Below are 21,749 nucleotides of genomic sequence, written 5' to 3'. Positions count from 1 at the left end.
TTGCTGTCAGGAAGAAGAGGCATCCTGGTCCCCCCTTGAGCCTCTTCATCACCCACTGCAGAGTGGAGCATCCCCACTGGTCTGCTCCAGGCACAGGCAAGTGCTAGAGCAGAGGCAAGGCTCCAGATGTTGGTGGTGACTGGAGGAGCAGGACCTGCATCCACCCTGTAATGCAGAACTTGCATGTGAGCAGGCAAGAGTTCAGCCTCTCCACCTGTGTCACGGTTGCACAGCACAAGAAAGGACTCATCAGAAAAATGTGTATGCAACAGTGTGCACAAGCTTACAGAATATATACGAACACAGGGCAGACCATCAATACAGAAGCAACTTCAATTCTATTGTTTCCTAGCTTTCAGATTGGCATTCCAGTTTTGATATTGTTCTTGTGAACCATTTTAGCTGCTGTTCAGATACACCAAAGACAGAGCTTTCCTCTACATGGATGTGCAGTTCCAGAAAAAATAAAAATTTCAGAAAAGTCAAATTTAACAGATGGAACATCAGGAATTAATTTGATGGAAGAATCAGTCCCAGGGCAGCATGGACTCCAGTTTAGCTGAATTAACAGCCATTTTGCCTTGGATTCCTTTAACCTCGTAATATAATCTATGCGAGTTAGATATCCTATAAACATTTGTTGATTGTTGTATTTGAAAACGCATTTCTTCACTTCTAATTGGATTCAGTTTTATTGCTGTAAGAAAAAAGCCTCAACACTTCGCAGCAGTCAAACAGAATTTGTTTTCCAGTAACGCAGAACACTCTCTTTGAAGGTGAGCTTGCTTTGCCAAATCTTTGAACTTTGCCATATGTACTAATCCCTGCTGCCAATGGAGTGATATTATTACAGACACACAACTTTGGCAAATTTTCACTGAGAGTTTGTCTTGATCAGAGATGTCTAAATCCTGCCAGAAGAATGTAGAAACATATAGACAACTAATGGGTTGAGCTCCTAATAGGTGGACTGGGAATTATTTGAGAATGCATATTTCCAAAGTAAGAAATAGGATTCTTTTCATTTAGTCTTAAATAGAATAAGTCAATCCTACCAATGCACACTGATTAGCATTGCTGGATTCTCATATCTCTTCCTAAAGTTGGTTCTTCAGCATTCTCTCATTCCCAGCAATGTCAGGCTGTTCCCAGCAAGCATTTACAACAGTGACCATGTCAGGAAGAGATTCTTCCTAAATTCCCTAATTTCACCTATATGAAAATGAATATTTAGGAGAACTTAGATACTGGCTGTGAAAACATATTGTTCTGGGTTTGACTGGTTTTGAGACAGAATTTGTTACTTAACCAAAATTCACTTCAATAAAGTCTGGTTGGTTGGTTGGTTTTCTTGAAGCTGCTCCAGGCACAGTCCACCTAGGACAGGTGGACTGTCCTAGGGCTGAGGAGCCACGTGAAAAATGAGCTATTTTCCCTAGCCCTGACCAAGTCTGCCCAGCTGAGCCATCCATGCCTCTGACCCTCAGATCCAATGGGCCTACTGAGTCCCAGTAAACTCCTGCCTGTGCCAGGCCATAAGTAGAAGACACCGGAGTTTGCAGGATACCAGGCTGAAAACAGAGGCTGCACTCTGGCCTGCCTCTGTATCCCTATCCCTAAAGGAGACTGGTGGCACTTTTCAGGAGGTAGGGTGCTCAGAGTCCTCCATGCTGCTATGACCTGCTGAGATATTTACACATGTGGTTTCTTCTTTCATTTCAGATCACACTTTGATACCAATGTTGATGAAAAATAAAAAACCCCAGCTGTTAGCTAGTAAATTCCATTAATCTGCATAGGGTGAAAGGGACGAGATTTTGTTATTACTGTGCAGATGCCATGTGTGAAAGGAAGAAAACTCCTAGACTCTGTGCACAAGACAAGTGTTTAATTTTATTGGCCTTGTAATTCTACTAGTCTCTCCTGTCCAGGACAAATATTCCTCTTTTCAGGCTGGTTTATTCACCTCCTCTCTTAATTCCCTGAGGAAGAAGAGCAAAACTTTCTGCCACGAGGTTTGCACCTCTCCTTGGCAGTCAAACCAGAGTAGAAGAAGATAATTCTTCTGCCAATCTCCCCTCCTGCCTGGCAGGAAAATGAAGATGTATCTTGCCACCTTAGAGGCCTTGCAAGTGTGAGCACCAGCCTCGACCAGCAAGGCAGCCTCAGTGGTCAGCACATGTGCCAGATGCACAAGGCACAGCTTGAGTCACGGGCCTCGAGCCAAGGCTTATTGCTCCAGAAGGGTCATATGTCAGCAGTGCTGCAGAAACCCAAGCTTCTGACCTGCTTACCTTGGAGCTAATAGCCCTGATGTGCTGGATTATGGGAATTACTCCTTACAGCAGCTGGAGCCTGGCAGGAATGAAAACTCAGCAGGAATTGCAGGTGCCTGTGTAGATCTAGGCCAGCTCACAGCAGCCCTGTAGAGCCAGCAGCTGCAGCAAGGGATGGCTCTAGGAGGAATTGTCACAGATTAAATATTTTGGGGTCTCTCTCTCCAGATTCTAAGAGAATAAAGGAAAGACAGGTGACCCAGTCTGGACAGAGGAAAATACTAGTTCTACTGTGTTAGCTGGGTGTTTATTTCCAGCTTATGGCCATATAAAGTGTTGTATTTTCTCTAGTGCCACAATTTTAAAAGCTTAGGCAGTTCTTGGGTCAAGTATGAGAAGTTAGGGCTCATTCAGTCTTAGGTGGCCATCTCCAGAAGCACAGTCCTGGGTTTGCCATCCTTCCCATTTGGTGGATATCTGAAGTCAGTCGTGTGTCTACTAAAGTCCTTTTTGGGGATGCAATTCACCTCTTTGGGTTCTGCTCTAAGTCTCTTCTATGTATCTGTGCACTTTTAAGGAGAGATTGCTGAAAATGAATGCACTTAGCTGCAAAATCCAGCTTGGACAGTTTCTAGTTGGTGAGCTCCACGTGAACCATTCTTCTGGCACAGGCACCAGTCCATCGTTTCCCCCCAGGCAAGCATTGGGATATGCTGCCCAGGCCATGGAGACCTTGCAGGGAATGCAAGGAAACTCTTTCCTAAGTCTGCCTGAATGAGAGATTGAGGGAAAAATGAACCCTCTGACCCAGCAGAGCCCAGAAGTGCAGCCTGGCCACTTGTGCCACTGCTCCATTCTGCCCATGAACCTAGTTTCATTTCTGCATCCTAAGACTGGGGACAATCCAGGTCTTTGGTTGATGCAGAGGTGGGAGAAAGTGAAGATCTAGCTGGTCCACCAGTTGAAATATGACCTAATCTTGGAGAACAGAAGGCAGATGGGATACATAGAGTTTTCAAGGATAAGCTTTACATTTAAGGCAATAAGGTGTTTGATTAGATAGTGCTAATGGTTGAAAGCTCATACATGCACACACCTTGTTGGTCACTGTTTGCCTCTGGGAGCACAAAGGTGCAGGAGAGGCATGACCCAGAGCCCTGTCAGTTCCCCAGGGCGCTGAGGGGTTTCCACTGGTCCCATCCTCACCCATTGCAACCTGCCTGCTTCAGCAGTCCCCAGGCAACCCTTGGCTTGTGAGCTTCTTCCCAAACTCAGGTTTGTCAATAAGATCACCAATGCTGAGCACTTTATCAGTCATAAGGTGACCAGAAAAAGCAGCACCAGAAGAAGAAAGTTTTTTCCTGCTGCACTTGACTTTCTCCAGCTGGGTGATTTTTGGAGACTTCTTATATCTTTAAGGAAATAAGACTGAATCAAAAAACCAGGTTCCAGTTTTGCCAGCTAAATTTTCTCTCAGAATCATCTATTCAAAAGCCATCTAAATTACTCTCAAGCCAGGAGTTTTCCCAGACATACTTCAGAGCTAAAAGGACAGAGAACCATTCTCCCATTGCAAGCCTTATTTAGTCATTTACCTCTGAATTTTTGCACTGTTTTCCTTTCTTTTTCTATAGCATTAGTAAGTCATATTTCACAGCACTCACTATGATGAAAGCAGACTGGCAATAGTTTGACACCAGACCAAAACCCATTTTTAACCATCTGAGACTTTTTAAACCGTCTGACACTCAGCTGTTCAAAGTGTGCAGCAGAATCCAGCATTGTGAAGCAATGAACTCCCAAGTTTTGGGTGATACTGGGAAAATTTATAGAAGCAGATTATTTGAATACCAAGACTTCATATTAGCCTGGGAGGGAAGAGAGGAGTGGAAGATGAAAGAAGCAGAGAGCATGATTTAACCTAGATCTAGATTAGCTTGCCTCGGTCCGTCCTGTTTCCTAAAACATCTACTGAGAAGCTGGAGGTAGCTGGACACTTCCATGCTTCAGGCATTTCTTCTTCCCTTCTCCAGCAGGGTTGACTCTAATCAGGGTGAGAACAGGTCCAGCAGGGCTAGGAGCATCAGAAGCTGACTGCAGCAGGGTCTCTGGGATATTTCTGATTATTACAAAGGAGAGAGCAAATCAGAGCATGCAGTCCCACAATATGCATTGTAACCCATCCTCCATGCTAGGCTGGTGTTTTGGCTGAAGGACTGGTAAGCCCCAACCTCTCTAATCTGAGAATGAGGTAAAGGCATCAAGTCTGAACAGCAATGCAATGCAAACTGGCTCCCAGCAGACATTTTCAAACTAATTTTTCAATCAGCTGAGCCTCCAAAAATGCTGTGTTTTTCTTTCTGTACATCCAGTCATTTAAAATATTATAATAGGAGACACTTTTGGATTACAGCTCCTTTTGGAAGTGAATCAAACCTCTTTGCTATTTCAAAATAAATGCTGAGCTGTTTCAAAGACATTAATAATATTATGTCCAGTGGAGATGTACTACACTTTTCAGGATGCCTAGTTTGTACTGACAACAGTTCAAATGTATTTATGTTGTCCCATCAAAAACTCAGTAGTTTCAACTTTCAAGAGGATGTTTTTTAAACATCTCGGGTAAATGGAGAATTTGACTTTCTGCCCGGGACACCCTGAGAGCTGCTCCTTACAAAAAAAAAAAAAAAAAGGAGAAAAAAAGCAACTAATAGGATAATAAATCCCAACATTTTTCTCTAAACAAGAGTTGTTTTAGTTAAACTAGCATTCACTTCATTTATAACAGCTCCCTACATTTCTTTAGGCTATTGTATTTAATAAAAATCTCTGGACTCATCCATCATTATGCACACTTTACTGATTTCCCTTTAAACATTGCTGACTAAAACTTCCATTTATCAAGCCTGTTTTGCCTAGCAGCTGTGGGCTAATTTATTTTCACTTTGAAAGATTTGGTATCTTTGCAAGGAGCCCGGGTGAAATCAGTGTCCACCCTGCCCGCAATAACACAAGATGGCTCCTGCCATCTCTCAGGAGCCACCAAAGGTGAAGGAGGAAGCCTAGCAGGGATCTGAGTTGGGGAAGTAATGAAGCTTTGTGCCCGTGGCTCAGCACAGGTAACAGAGGCGGGCTATGGTTCCCAGGGGATACAGGAATGTACAGGGAGAGTTGGAGAAGTCTCAAATCTGGCATTCAAGGGTTGTAAGGAACAAAATGAAGCACAGGTAAGTGTCAAAGGTTTGTAATTTTGAAATTTGGCAGTCATATAAAACCAGAAATTCTAGACACAAAAATATAAGCCAGGCTTAGCTAGCCAGGCCACCAAGAGAAAGGAGATGTTTTTCTGAGCACAGAGAGATTTGGGCTCCTTCTAGCCTGAAAGATGCAGTTTCTCCCATGTGAATATCTGGGGTCATTCTTCACTTTTGCCTCTATAACATGATTTCTACAGCACTGGACAACATAAACTCCAGTGAGAAAACATGTGAAAGGAAGAAATCTCAGAAAGACTCTTCCATGTTTGTTCTGTCAAAGCAGGACATGGGCCAAAAAGACATCCCTGCCTTTGGCAGCTGCATGAGCAGAGCTTTGTGCTCACTTCTTCCTACACCAGCAGGAGAAAGCACATGATGACCAAAACCACAGCTCTACTGGGGTGCATGTAGAGCAGGAATAGGAAGTGGGCTGTACTACTGTGACAGAGTAAGGGATTAACTTGTTTTTCCCTGGTATACTGAAGGGGCTGCAATGTACATCTTCAGCCCTTACCAATACAATCAGCAGCATCTGCTGTGTAGCCTTTGCAAGTTGTCTACTGCTGGCAGAAAAACTTCAGTCATTTCATTTGACTCAGCACTGTAAAGAAAGGCTGCATTTGGTATAAAGCCAGTATTGACTCATTTATAACTCTACATTACCCCAAAATTATTACTTCTCATAGTTTTTTTTTCATATGCACTTGAATTAGGTTGACCAAATAATTTAAAACATCCTCTGAAAAACACAGGATGATTACATGTGAGAAAAAACCAGCTCAGCACTAGTCAGGCAGCTCACCTCTGCTCTTTCTTTGGGTTGCTGTATGTGATGGCTACAAGGGGGGTTTGCTAGAAATCCTTTGTTAAAACCAGTAATTCTTAGCAACATCAGCAGCCACTCACCAGATTTCAAATGTAACACATTCCTCCAGAAGCTTGTTTTTCTTTTATTTTCTTTCAGAAATTTCCAAGCTGACACTTGCAGGCACACTGAATGTCAAAAGGTAGTTATAAATATCTTACAAATCCTAGGAAAAAAAACTGGTCAGTCTTGCAGAGCTCATGTTCTCTTCTGACTGTTGTACTGGGGATTCCCCTGCACCACCCCTTGGTCTGAAAGTGCCAAAGCCTCAGGCAGGTCACCTAAACTTGCTGTTCACCCCTCTGTAGAGCAGCAATGCCCGAATAGCCCTCAGGCCTGTGCTGCAGACAGTGGTGTAAGCTTTGGAAAACACACCAGAGATGGAAGGTACTCTGTGCTGGCCAGGTACTACTGGGTGCCCTTCTTCACCATCATCAGCTCAGTGGAGCCAGGGCAGCAGAGAACCTGCACCCAAATACCAGCTGTTTCTCAGAGTTCTATTTTTTCCTGTGCTTAGTGCAGGTCTGAGGACAGGGACATCTTTTCTGACTCAGCATAAGAGAGGTGAAGAAAAGAAGAGAATCAGACAATCATAGAATAGTTTGGGTTGAAAGACACCTTTAAGATCACCCCTTCCCACCCCCTGGCAGTGAGCAGTGACACCTTCAACCAGATTAGGATGCTCAGAGCCCCATCCAACCTGATCTTGAATGTTTCCACTTCAGCTGGGCTGTCATTCATGTCACCACAGGAGGGGAAATGTGGAGAAAGGTCAGTCTCCCTGCTCCAGTGATTTTGGGGTTTAGGGACATCTCCATGGCTCATGGCTGCTTTCTGATGCATGGAGGGAACATGTAAACAAACATCCCAAAAATGTCTGCCTACAGAGGATGATGCCCAATGCAGTTACTTTTTCATCAAGGGAAGTCTCCTCCATGGAGGAAGGAAGGCACAGAGCAAATGCTGGATTTGAACAATCCCACAGTTTGTTATGCAGGTTGTTAGGCAGCCTCTGCTTGGTAGATTCTTATAGACAGATGCATAGGACTGAAACCAGCAAGTATGGGAAAAAACCCTAACAACTCTATTCCAAGGAAAAGAATCTTTCCCCCTTCTCAAGAGCTGGGTTATGCACAGAAATATGAAGCCATCTGTTTCTAGCACAGGAGCAAATCCTATATTAAGCAGTTATGCCAAGTATCCACATCAGTGTGTAGTATTTAATTATTTTTTCAAATGCCATAAATTTTAGAGCAATGAGATCTAATGGTTAAAGAAGTTTATAATTAAAAAGCAAATATTTAGCTGGGTTAGCTTTCAATATAATGGGGTAGTACACAACTATTTGTTCAACTTTTGGCAAGTTTCCCTTTCTGTTTTGTTCAGTGACAAAAAGGATAAAAAGGGGTACGTGATGGGTTTTTTCCCCATCATCATTTATATCTCTAGTAGATCGCATTTAATTATCTTTCTTTTATTTTTTTTCTTTTGATAATCTAATAGCCACAAACCTTTAAAATCTCTCTGTTTCTTCTGTTTCCATTATTCTTTTCAACCACATCAGCCATCTGGCAGAAGAAGGGGTGACCAGAAATGAATATGAAATTCTACACTCTTGGTTCAGTTATGCTTTAAGAGTTCATCTTTTTTTTTCCCCCATTACCTTCTTTCTATGTCCTAACATTTTGTTTGGATTCCTGCACCTCTGCTTCCTGCAGAACAGAGGTGTTCATTGAGCTGTCCACAGTGGTTGCTATGATTTTATCAAGGTTTTTTTGAGTGGCTGCACTTGATTTGGGAGCTTCTTGTGGGTCAGAAAAGCTGAAGGTGTTTGCCTCCAGCATGTGTTGTTCTGCCTCTGTCTGCCTTGAGTTTCATCTCCCGCTGAACTGACGGATGGCTGAGCATTGCAGCTTCTCCCCAGATATCAGCCTGTTACATCAGATATAACAACGGTCAGCTGCAAAATTCACCCTTTATATTTCCCCTTTTTCCAAGGCATCGACAAATCCAACAAATTGTCCAGCCAAATTGTCAGCCCAGCTTGGCAAAGTAGTTAAATGTGTGCTTGTTTGCTCTGTTCAGAGAGATGTTTGAATGCATGTGTGGCTCAGGGCCAATTCATACATTGGGACTTCAGCACATGCTTAACCTTAAGTACATGCTGAAGTGTTGAACAGAAATGGGATGGGAGTCAACACCAAGAGCCCTTTTTGTTGTCCATCTTGCCAGTATATTAAAAACCCAGCTCTTATCTTTGTTTCATTGCTTCATATGCGCTTCCATAGAGGCGTCGGTGTTTTAATAGTAAAACTGCTAAATTTCCATAACAACAACTTTTACAGGAAGTTCTCAATGGGTAATATCCTCTAATCTTTGCTTGTTTTCGAAAGTTTTACTTCTAACCTTCATTTTGAAATTAAGTCCAAAGTAACAGAGTGATCAGAGAGTTGAGCACATGTGAAGCCACAAGCAACAAACTCAAACAACTGAAAATGAGAAATGTTTGTTAATCAAATCACCTGTATTTTAAATGTTTTCCAAAGAGTGTGTTTCATCTCAGCTTCTAATGAATTAATTATTTTATGATGGTTTTTAAGCTCCAAAAAAGAGCACTTTTTTGGGAGAACTTCTACACATGCCACGGTGTCCTCAGATTTGACATAGCTGATTTGACTTCAGCTGACACCTCACAGTCCTTTCTAAGGAAAAATAACTAAGAGGATTGGAAAATCACCTCTTTGAGAGGGATCTTTCTGTGTGGCTTTAGATTTTATTAAGCCCCACAACAGCATAACTCAAATTTCCATTTAATCCTTTTTGCCAACCAATCTACTTATTATTGAGAAACTCATTAATCATTTTTTAATTACCTTCTCCTGTTGTATCTATAAGATTGTAGAGTTGTTATTTCTGAAAAGACATCAGCATAAAGATAATGCTGTCCAGCTCCTTCTCTCAAGAATTTGTGACTCTGTGGTTCCTGTGCACACAAACACCAGTCATGCTGGTAACATCAGGGTCCTGCCTGAGGTTGGCAGCTTGTGTAAGCCTTCTCTGCTGGGTTGGTGTTGTCTGGTTTTCACCCTGTGATAGTATGACAGCAATGAAAGAAAATGTTTGCATGCTTTCAGCTAAATCCAAAAGGCAACGCTCACATGGGCCTTTTGGTCAAGCCTGGAGGGACTCTAGCTGGAGCTGTTTATTGTGTGTGACTTGGGTACTTACAGATTCGTGACTGCAAAACAGAAATGGTGGTATTTTGTATGGGGGAATTCCTCCTGAATTGTATCAAGGGTTGATACAAGAGGAGCTGCTCAGAAAAGAGAGGTTTCTACATCTGGCAATATTGGATTTCATGTCTGTAAAGCAAAAACGAAATTATGCACATAACAAAACATAAACACGTTGTAAAATGCATTCAGACCAGATTCCAAACACATTGAACACTGCATGATTTAATGATGGATAAACTCAGAAAAATACCCCATTGGGGGGAAACTACAGACTCCAAAATGACAGCTGCTATCATTCCAAAACAAGTAATTGTTTATAAATGAATATTTTTCATGATAAATTATTGAATTACATGAAAATCAGATGAGTGCCTTCTGCCAAATTTGTTTTCAGTTTCACAAGACAGAATGGAATGTGCTGCAGATGGTGAGTGAAATTAAAAGCTGCTGGTCTTTTCCCACTAAGGGTTGATATTTTCCCTTAGACATTTCCAGTATCTCATAAACCTGCTAAATAGTGGTCCTGGGGAATGGGTATCTAGCTAGATATACAAAATATTTTAGATATATAGGATTTCAGGGAATCTCTGCCTAATCTGAGCCAGTTGTAGTAAGCTAGCATTTCATATTCATTTTATGTTGATTTCTCATTCAAACCCACAGAGCCCCAGCATGAGAACCTCTAATTCTTGCAGGAACTCTCAAGGTTTTGGGGTTTTTGAAGTTCTCCTTTATATTCTTTCTTGTTTGCATTTGAAACATTTGAAAATACACATTTCTTTACACATTTTTGTCTAGTTTCAGTTGAGTCCTTACCTTCCCCCCACATTTTGAACAGGGTAACAATAACTTGAAGTGGCTGAATTCAGTTTCAGCTAAATCACATCTTAGACTAAGTCCTCCAAGTGAAGTTTCCAGCACAAATAGTGCTGATTTTTTTTGTGAGAGAGATGGTCAAGACCACAGAGTCCAGCTGAACCTTAACAGAATTTTCAGTTCTGCAAAGTCCTTCCCTCTGTCAGCTGCTCCATTCACAGAGATGAGTTAACATTGGTGGCACAAACTCTCTGCTGGGAACAAAATGCCACGTGTAATCTATCTTGTCCCAGAGAGCCACTGGGGCAGCTGAGCTAAATCCTGTAATTGCAGCCTTGGCATCAGATCAGAATTTTAAAAGACAGCACATCTGTATCACATTTCTTTACACTGTTTCACATAGCTTCCTGACTGCTGTAGAACTGGATCTTCACTGCATCCTGCTGTCAGGTAAGCATAGCAAAAACACACCATAAGCACATCCCTGCTTCCCCAGCAGAGAAATGTAACTGGTCCCCACCCCAGAGTGGGCAACAGCGGGGGTGAGGCTATAGCAACAAGAAAGTGAGCAATCATAATTTCCCTGATAAAATCTTTCAGTTGCTCTCAGACTGTGGCTCAGAGATCACCTAAACTGTAAATTGTACCTTTGTGGCACAAAGGTATCACAAATTGTACCTTTTCTGCCTCTTCTTTTTCTAGCCCATTGGTACACTGGTCACAAGCTCCTTGCTTTAACTACACTTTGTGTAAAGAAAAGGATGCTGTTGGATTTGAATCCGAAAGCAGATGTCAATGGTTACATGTATAAGTGCATAATTTTATATGCATGCACATATATTCACATGTACTTGCACAATTTGTGTATCATACAACTTTTAAAGGTTGACTTGTTTGTCTGTCATTTGACAGAAAAATAACTGCCAAATTTAATCAAATTAAGACAGTTTTAAGAAGAAAAGCTTCTCTGTTGTTTCCCCCATCTGAACTTTGCCTTCATATCCTTCTGTACACTAAACTCTAGATTCACTTCCCTCTGTTTGTAAATGGTCTAAACAATTGTGGTGGTGCTGCAGACAGCATGATGAAGAATGCAACACCAGGTAGTAATAGATAATAAATTGAATGTCCATAAGCTCATTATGAGGAGATAAAAAATCCCCATCTTGACATAAGACTAGCTGTCACAGAGGCAAAAATCAATTACTTTGGAAGCTTTCAAAGGTACACAAGGGTGCATACAGACTTCCTCTGTTTCTAAAGACTAAATGCTGAGGGGAATTTCTCTCCCCCGTCTTTCCCCTCTTTTTCTCCTATTTTTCTCCATTTTTTTCTACATTATATTGCATTGAAGATCACCTTCTAGAGCATGCTCATGCCATAAGTGAATTCTGATGTCATTATGTGATACAAATCTCTTCACAAGTCAAGCATTCACCACTTAAGTAGTTTTGCTTGGCGAAAGCTTGTATGTGATGACCCCAGCTGTCAGTTGCTTCTGGATATGGCATTCTGTTTCTTTTGATGTTTTTTCTCAGAGCCATTTGAACAGATCACCTCACGATGAGCTTCAGACTTAGGCAAACCCAGTGGCTTTCACCTGTAACAGCAGCGGGCCCCAAGCAGAGCCTCCTGCCAGACTGTGCAGAACAAGGCTGGATAAAGAGGGCTTAGCCTCTCCACTGGAAAGGGAAGTGAAGGACAGAAGTGGATTGAGGCTTTTAGTCTTCCTGAACTAGAGTTAAACCCTCACAAAGCCTAGTCAAGGTTATCCACCTTGCATTGCAAAGGAAAAAAGGACACCTTCAGATCCATAAATAATCAGACCCAAGGATAATATTGAAGCAATTGATGATAGCAGAAACTGCTGTTATTAAGCTCCAATGGACCAAGGGCTATAGAAGTTGTACATTTGGCATTCAACTGCTTTCACCTTTTCATGACTATGCATGGTTCAGTCAAACCATGTTGTGGAATGTTAAGTTGTGCTGCATCAATAGTAATGGACCAGGAATTATGACATGTTTTATGTTATCATTCATTTAAAACAGATAGTTTAGATTTCAGCCACAAGCAAAAGTTTATATATAATATATTTATTACAAACAACAGTGAACACTTAAGAGCTATTATTTTAAATCTAAATGACATTGTGTTTAGTATCCATTTCCTCCAGCTCTGCAATGTGCAGCCTGTGGTGTCTGTCATCTTTCCCTGGAGTTCTCCTAGATACGAAGTGACAACTTCTCACAAGTTACCAGAAACAGGAGAAAATGTGGAGCCCTGCTCCAATGAACTGTTTCACATTACAAGAATTTACAATGAGCATCTGACAGAAGAAAAGCAGTGGAGCTTGAGAGGGGAATATCATGCAGTAAATCGCTTGCTATTATCTATGTTGACAATAAGGGGTGGGGAGGACAGTATATAAGCAAAAAACACATAAGGAAACACATTGAATTGGTGAGTGGGCTCCTTGTGTACAAAAACTAAAATGGTGCTTCTGAAAATCTTGCCATTTTATAGACAATATTGGGTCTGGACATAGAGCTTGTGCAGAAAGCAGTAGATGGCTGTGGAGAAGGAAGGGACTGTGGGTCCCCTCCTGCCACCACCAGCATCCACAGCCAATCTCTGGGTCAGCCCATTCAGCTGCTGTTTCTCCAGCCTTTCCCATGGCTGAGCACATGCAAGTGCAGAGGATACCAAACCATCCTGTGCAGGCAGGGAACCCTGAGTGCAGCCCTGGAATAGCCACGCTGGCTAAAGCCACCATCACCTGCCATCAGCAGAGGTGTGAAATGGAGCCCATGCCCTATCCTGTCCTCTCACTGCTATCTGCCTTTCCCATAACAGAAGACCTGAATAAAAGCTTCCAGCTTACCTGCTCTTTTTCCCTCCTTGCCATACACAGCCAAAACAAAGGCCACAGGTGCTAACCAGAGAGGAATGGATTACCTAGATCCACCTTAAAAATGCCTGACCAGTGAAACCAAAACCTACCATTCCGAATTATTTTTGCTTTAATGATTTCTTTGATCAAAGGCAGTAGTGGGTTGTCCCCATCAGTATGATGGGGATGCTGCACTAGGCAAATCTGAGCAGTCCTTCCCCCTCGGTGTTCACAACATGAAGTGTAGTTGGACTGCAATACAATAGGTCTCAGGACGCTGCTCCAAGTGGAAATAAAGCAAGCAATTTAGAGAGTTTTCAGGTGCTTCACATTTTCATTTTCGGCTATCTACACAAATAAAAAGGCTTAAACTATTATTCAGTCTCCACTCAAAGTATAATTTTGACATTTGGAAATCTGATTTTGTGATCAGAAACACATGTAGAATAGAATTACGAAGTCAGCAAAGACTCCAAGCATGATTTTATTGGGAGCTTGGGTATGCCCTTCAGAGTAATTGGGATGTGGAATGTGGAAGTAGTTTTTACAGGAAAACAGGGATAAGGCCTCCTGTAGCCAGCCCCAGGCAATGGAGCGAGTAAAATATAAGAAGAATTCACATTCAACTTGATAATAAGGTTTCCTAGCATGTTAATTAAATGAAGTCTCACATCCCCAGCCCTGTTGTTTTAAACATTTTAAGGCATTAACATTGCACAATAGAAACACAATTTCCCCTCTCTCCAGATGTCTATACTAATTTGATTTTCCTAGTTGTTAGCTTTAAACTTTCTATGAACATGAAAACGTATCCTTTCAGCAGTGCTGTTGTATTTTCCCCCTTCATTCTTCCTTAATACTCATTTTGGGTACTAATTGGCAACAGTGTTTTTTAAAAATAAATTCTTAAAATGGGAAAGCTTTGCTGTTTATCCTATACTGAGGCACTATTTTCCACAGCTTGACTTTGAAAGAAAACAGTGGGAAAACAACATCCATTTGGTCCTGAGGGTCTGAGCCTTTACAGATAACATGAAGGAGATTTAGGGAGTGAGGTAAAGCCAGAGGAAACCTCATAAATCATATCCCATCTTTCTGCTCTTCTTAGTATTGGCTTAAGTGGGAATAGGTTGCTAAAATCCCTTTGGGAATGCAAGTGTGCACACCTCCTTTGAGCTCTGTGCAGTGACTCGGGTGGATTGGGAGGCAGTGACTCACCAAAGCAATTGAGTGTATGGGACACAGGTACATGTATGTGCTGGCAAAACGCTCTTCTGTACAAATGGGAGAGCTGGAGCTGTGGTTGTATATACACTGAGAGAAAGCTCTGCAGCTGGTGAGGAAGGCACCAAGATCTCCTGCACTCAGCCATCTTACTCAGGCATTTCTCCAGGACATGGACGGGGACAATGATCCTGAAGATCATTGTCACAGGTTCAGGGTTCATTTCAAAGCCAGAAGCTGAAAAATCCTGCTATGAATTTATTATTGCCAGGAAAAACTTCTACACATTGGAGACAAAGGAAAACCTTTCACTGGCAAAACCCACCACTTTTTTAGTTAAAAATTAAATTTTAAAATACAATTTAAAGACTATAAGCATAGATAGTCTTCTCTATTGATTGGTCCAGAGCATCTTGGTTCTCTTGTAGGAACCATTCTAGTGGCAGACAGGCCAGAAAGCCCTGGGCTTGCTTGGGATAGAGTTAATTTTCTTCATAATATCTTATGTGGGAATATGTTTGGGATTTGTGATGAAAATAGTGCTGATAATACAGGTATGCATTAGTTATTGCTGAACAGTGCTTGCACAGCATCAATGTTTCTTCTGTCTCACACTGCCCTGCCAGAGAATAGACTGGGGGTCTACATGAAGTTGGGAGGGCATACAGCTGAGGCAGCTGACCCCAGATGACCAAGGGGACATCCCAGAACACATTATGTCATGTTTAGTTCTAGTTCTGGGATGGTGGAAGTTGGTGGAAACTGCAGTTGCTCAGGAGCTGGCATTGGTCTGTTGGTGGTGAGAAACTGCTTTCATTTGCATCACGTTTTCATGTGTTTGTTTGGTTTTTTCCTCTCTTTTTGTTAGTTTTTTCCTCTTTTATTATTATTATTATTATTATTATTAAGCTCTTCATATCTCAATTACTTTTCTGACTTTTATCTTTCTTCCCCTTATCCCACTGTGGGACACTGGGCAAGCAGCTCTGGGGTGCTTAGCTTCCTACTAAGTTGAAACCACAATGGTCCCCAAATTTAAACTATATTACTAAAAGAAACCAGAAACTGGACTTTTACCCATGCTGTTTAGTTCTCTGCATCCTCCCTGGTGCAAGTTTGGACTATACTACACCATTTTAGTGAGAAAGCATTTTCCTGTACGGATGTGAGCCATTCCATGTGGCTGTCCTCAGAGGCAAAACCGGGTTCCCAAACCATACTATTTATTTCTGTAGTTTTAGCTACAGATTCAGTCCCAGATTCACTCCCAACCCAGAACAGTGGGACCCCAAAAACTTCACTATCACCTTCATCCTGTGAATTCTTCTGGAGCTTACTATTCCCTTCACTCTTCAAGGAGCTGAGGAAAAATAACACTCAATATCAAGGGTCCCTCTCTCCTCCTAATTATTTCTGAACTTTGGACAGACAACCTAGCCAAAGTTTCCCTTTGAGTTTTGCACATGGCCTAACATGAACCAAACTCTACACTGAACTGTCTATCCATAGCTCTCAATGGTTCTTATGTTGGCTCAGAACCTGAAGTGCCCATGGTCTGTCACCGATTTGTTGTGGGATAAAATCTTCCAAATTTTTAATCCTAATTATAAGAGGAGCCCTGTTTGCTTAATTTCTGAACCATCCCATAATCAAAGAAATACACCAGAATTTTCATGGAGGAGTTCTTCCAAGCTTTTCAGGCATGTAACATAAGATGAAGACATATTTTACTTCAAAATGTTAATATGGAAAGGTAGTTACATGGGAGACCCTGTTCTTCTCCCCTGAAGTAAGGGCTAAAATCCTCTGTAATATATAAGGATTCGGGTTTGATTCATACTTTATTTGGAAAGGCTTTGAAAGCAAGGCAGTGAAGTGATTTGTCTCATTATAGAATCAGGTCAGTAGCAAAACCTCAACTCATTCCCTTGGGTTTCAAAATTTTTCAGTCACCTCCTCAAATGGGCTTAGACTTTAATGGCCAGTCTGAAATCATATGGGATCACATGAATAATTTTTTTCCTGCCTGGGCAAAGGCTTCAAAGAGAGCTCAGCAGCAAGAGATCACACTTGTGGCATTCAAAAGGGTACTGAGTTCAGATGTGAAGTGCGGAAAATCAGATTTCTGAGAGACTTGTTGGTAAAATAAATTATAATGGGAAAACACAGTTAATGATACTGCTGTCATTAGAAGGGTTAGAGATTTTTTAACACAGTATAGAGTACTACAGGCATAATCTTATTAGAATTTTTAAGCCCATAAATCTGACTGGTCTCAGTGAAATGAAGGAAATTCTTTCCACTGTGGTGGTAAATGTTTCATGAAATGGATTAGGAAAGCCAAAACCCATCAACAGTTGGAACTGGTGAGGGATGTAATGGGCAGCAAGAAGGGCTTCTGCAGTCACATCAACAGCAAAGGAAGACTAGGGAAAAGCTAGGCTCAGTGCAGAATGGTGTAGGGGAGGTGGTGACACAAACATGGAGAAAGCTGGAGTGCTCAGTGGTTTCTTCACCTTAGCCTTTATGGGTAAGAACACTCTTTAGGAATCCCATGTTCCCAACCAGCCAGAAAGCTTGAAGCAAGGAAGACTTAACCTCAGTAAAGGTCAATCAGGTAAAGGAACATTTTAGGAAACTGAACATCATAGACAGATCTGTGTGAACTGATGGATGTATCTGTGACTGGTGAGAAAGCTGGCTGATGTCTTTGTGAGGCCATTCTTGATTATGTTTGAAAGGCCATGGCATACAGGGTGATGCCTTGAGAGGCTACTTAGAACAGAGGCTAGACAGTGCTAAAGGAATAAAACAGGTACTTATTTACAAGGCCTTCAAAGGATACACCTTGGGCAGTACAAGAGCCTGGCTGTGGCTCCACCCAAGATGGACAACAGATTATGAGTTTTCACACTTTTATAAGTTTTGGTCCATTTACATGTTGGGGTTAATTGTCCAGTTACAGCTTCAGGTTATGAAGTCCCATCCTCCCAGTTAGCTCTCCTCAATTTGCTGTTGTTTATACTTTTGGGGCCTGAAGCTGCAACAGTGCCCTTGGTTCTTGGGCTGGAAAAGGATTGTTTTGTCTAACTAAACTGTGAGGAGAACTTGCTAACATTTATATCAAGTTCAATTATATACTAATGCAGTACAGAATCTGGATAATATGAAAGCTGGAATTTAAGGCATCTTAAGGAGAAACTTAAGAAGTTCCTTCAAAATGAAAGAGACCAAATATCACTCTATATTGGAGAAAGGCAAGATGGAGGATCAGAGAACCCTGGATCAGGCATACACACCTCAGTCATTGGGAAGGTGATGGAGCAACTTATCCTGGAAACCATGTCCAAGCACAGAGAGGACAAGAAGGTGGTTTGGAGTCATCAGCATAGATTTACAAGGGGTAAATCCTGCCTGACTGAACCAACAATGTTTTATGATTAAATGACTGGTTTGGTGGATGAGAGGAGAGCAACAGTAGTGGTCAACACTGTCTCCTGTAATATTCCTATAGACAAATGGAATAAGTTTGAACTAGATAGATTGTGATGATTGCAAATTGGCTGAACTGTGGAGCTCAAAGGGCTGTGGTTAGCAGCATAAAGTCCAGTTGGAGGCCAGTCACTAGTGGGGTACCCCAGAATGGATCTAGGTCCTACACTGTTAATTATTTTCATTATCACCTGGGTGATAAGGCAGAGTGCACATGCAGAAACTTTTTGGAAGATATGAAACTGCGAGGAGTGGTTGATAAAACAGAGGGTTGTGCTGATGTTCATGGGGTAGGGACAGGCAGGAGAATTGAGCCAACAGGAGTCTCATGGAATTCAAGAAGGTGTGAATTCCTGAGCAGGAACAACTCCCAAGAACCAGAGCATACTGGAAGTTGACCCAGTGGAAAGCAGCTTTGCAGAAAAGAGTGTCTTGAGAGTCTGGATGGACACCAACTTGACCACGAGCCAGCAATCCACCTTGTAACAAAAAAAAAAAAAAAAAAAAAAAAAAAAAGCAAACAGCCTCCTGCATGGCATTAGGAAGAATGTTGCCAGGAGGTTGAAGAAGTCAATTCTTCCCCTCTGTTTAGCACTGGTGAGACACACCTAGATGCTCCACTCACAACTTCATATCTGGACTCCCCAGTACGAGAAAGACATGGACACATGGAAGCAAGTTTGCTAAGGTGTGTAAGGAGCTGCTCACTTGTCATGCAAGTGGCTGAGAGAGCTGGGACTGTTGACCATGGAGAAGAGAAGGCTTGATGGTAATCTCACAAAGCTGATGAGACACAACAGAGCTTTTCCATATTGCTGAAGTTTGCTGATCTGCAGAACATTCCATCATGTGTAACAAGCCTATATCATGGGTAGGCTTTCACAGCTGAAGAGAAACTGGTTTCTGAAAAGGAGTCCTTTGATCATGGGGGATGCCATGGGTATCTTGTCTGTAAGTGCTTCTTGATATGTATGTTGAGACACCAACCCTAAGAATACAGCCCAAAATATGGCAATGCAGAATATAGAAAAAACTCTTAATTTCCATTTGTAGTTTTGGTTTTCTCCTTTCAGAAGAATGAACAAACAAACTTCAGCAGCCATATGCAACTGTATTATTCCTCATGACAATATAAAATAGTAAGATATCTTCACAAACTACATTAAGAATCATATTTTATATTGCTGCATAAATTTGCTGAAATTATATAGAAATCTTTTTTGTGGATCATACGTTATTTTAAAAACTCCAAGCTATTTTTTTCTCATACTGTCTGTTTAAGCTACTGGGCAAGTTGTTACATGAATAAATATATTACCTTCCTCTGAAAATGTAATATTAAGTGCTGTGTTATTGTTATAAAATACAAGTTGATCAGACAGAATTATTCTGACAATGGTGTTCACAAGAGTGTCATTGTACCTTGAATTTCAGTGTGTAATATGGTGTAATGGTAATATGGCAATATGTAATGGGCAAAGACTGAAATACAGGAAATTCCATTTAAACATACAGCATTTACTTGCTGTGAGGATGTTTGAACACTGGCACAGGTTGTCCAAAGTGTTTATAGAGTCTGTCCTTGGAGATACCCAAAACAAAAGTGGACTCAGCCATGAGCAACCTCCTATAGCTGACCCTGCTTTGAGCACAGATTTGGACTGGATAACCTCCAGGGGTTCCTTTCAACCTCAGCAATTTTGTGATTCTGTAAAATGCTGTGATTAGATTACACAAAGTCTGAAATGAGAAGTTGATTGCAAACCTGTGTGCTCCAGCCACTCAGAGCCAGCAGTGAACCAAGACTCAGACTGACGAGAAAGACTTCAAGACTCTTTGAAACTGAGGAACCTCAAAGAGTTTCTGAACTGCAGTGGCTGGAAATGCCAAGATGAGACCCAGGCACATGTATATGCTGCCTTGGCTTCAGCAGTAAGGGACATAGGACACAGTCCAAAGGTGAACCACAGCTTGGCCCAGTGAGTGGTTACCTGGAGAAATGAAAGAACCAAGTCTCTGGGGACATGTAGCAGAGTGTGGGGGCACCTACAGAGTCCAGTTGCATCCCATTGCTCTGAATGTCCCTTCTGGACTGCCACAATCATCTGTGTGCCCTTCAGCATGGCATTATTAGGCTGGGGGTGAGAAAAGAACACAGAGTGAGAGCAGTTCAGCTTCCATTCCTAGAAGTTTTCAACTGCCTCAGACTATATAAAGCCCTGAACAGTGTGGCCTGACCTCAGAGTTTACCCTTCTTTGAGCAAAACATGAGTCTAGAGACTTCCTGAGATCCCTTCCAACCTGAGTTACCTTGAGTCCTACACACTCACATTTCCCTGAGCTGCTGGATGAATTGCAGAGCTACCCAGTTCTGCCCAGCAGTGTCCCCAGCTGATGCCCTGAAAGGCCAGCAGTGTGTTCAAGCCATGACACTGTCACTCACCGCTCAGGTTTTCCTCTGGGATTTTGGGAATGCTGGCAGTGGCAGACATTTACCCTGTGGGGAGCCAGGCTGAATGTCCAAGCACTAAGTTCTTCTTGCTTTTCAGAGACACTGTTCAGACCAAACTGCTACTGACTCGCTGGATTTGTATGGCTCACCAAAGGCTGGCTGTGGATGTGAACCCCCCACACCAGGTCTGAGAACGGTGCTGCTCAGCAGGTCCCACCCAAAGAATGTTTTACTGAGGTGGTTGTTTCCTACTGGCTTGTCTGGGCCTGTGAAATGAGTCCTGCTGACCTGCTCTTACTCACAAAGGCCTTTCTCTGATTATTTTTTGTCTGGGAAACTTACTTCTATTGTCTCAGCTTATTTATTTGTATCTGCCAAATGAACATTTCACTTTCAGTTCTGGTTAGAAGTCAGAAAGGAAGTGTCTTGGCTTTTCCCACTAAAAAATCATGGGCTGCATTCCATGGTGGATGACAGAAGACAGCTTTCTAAAGATTTAACCCATTTTAAATTAGTTAATTTAATGCTATTATGTGAATCTTTCTCACTCCACTGCCTGCTCTGTTCTTTTACACGAGCAGATAGTGTTGTGTGTTCAGAACAAGCCGTAGTAAAGGGTTACATCAATATTATTACCATCCTTCTTCCTAGGACTCTATCAGGACCCAGAGTTTATGTATTTTTTCCTCATACAAAGTCCTTCCTTATGCCCTCAAGAGTTTTGCGTGAACAAAATCAAGTCTTAAAGATTCTGAAGTAAATAGGTTCATTTACACATGGTTGTGTGTGTCTGTAATTAGATCTTTTAAATTTGGTTTGAGATACAGGACAAAATGTTCCTCACTAATAGCTGGTCTTACACAGCAGAGTTTTCTTTTGAAGTATCAAGCATGGATACATGATCCTATTTAATGGCAGCACTTTAAATTGCAGGCTGGCTAATTCTATGTGAATTCTTCTCATCTGTTTCATATTTCTTGTACACATTACTGTAAAACAAGCCGTACCCATTTCTGTCAGTGAAACCACTGTCCTAACCTACCATTTTTCTTCAAGTCTGATAATAATGGTTGACTTTACCTCAAGAGAAAAACCTACAGGCAAACATGTCACACATAGCACAGTTTGACTAAGAACAGATACATGCCACTGGTCATAAAGGGTAAACACTTAAGACATTTAACCCAGCTGAGCAGTACTAAATGGAAGGCAGTGGTCATCTGGCTTTTGAATCACCT

Source organism: Molothrus aeneus, chromosome 1 (assembly GCF_037042795.1).
Source record: "Molothrus aeneus isolate 106 chromosome 1, BPBGC_Maene_1.0, whole genome shotgun sequence".
NCBI lineage: Eukaryota > Metazoa > Chordata > Aves > Passeriformes > Icteridae > Molothrus > Molothrus aeneus.
Note: the sequence above shows the minus strand (reverse complement) of the source record.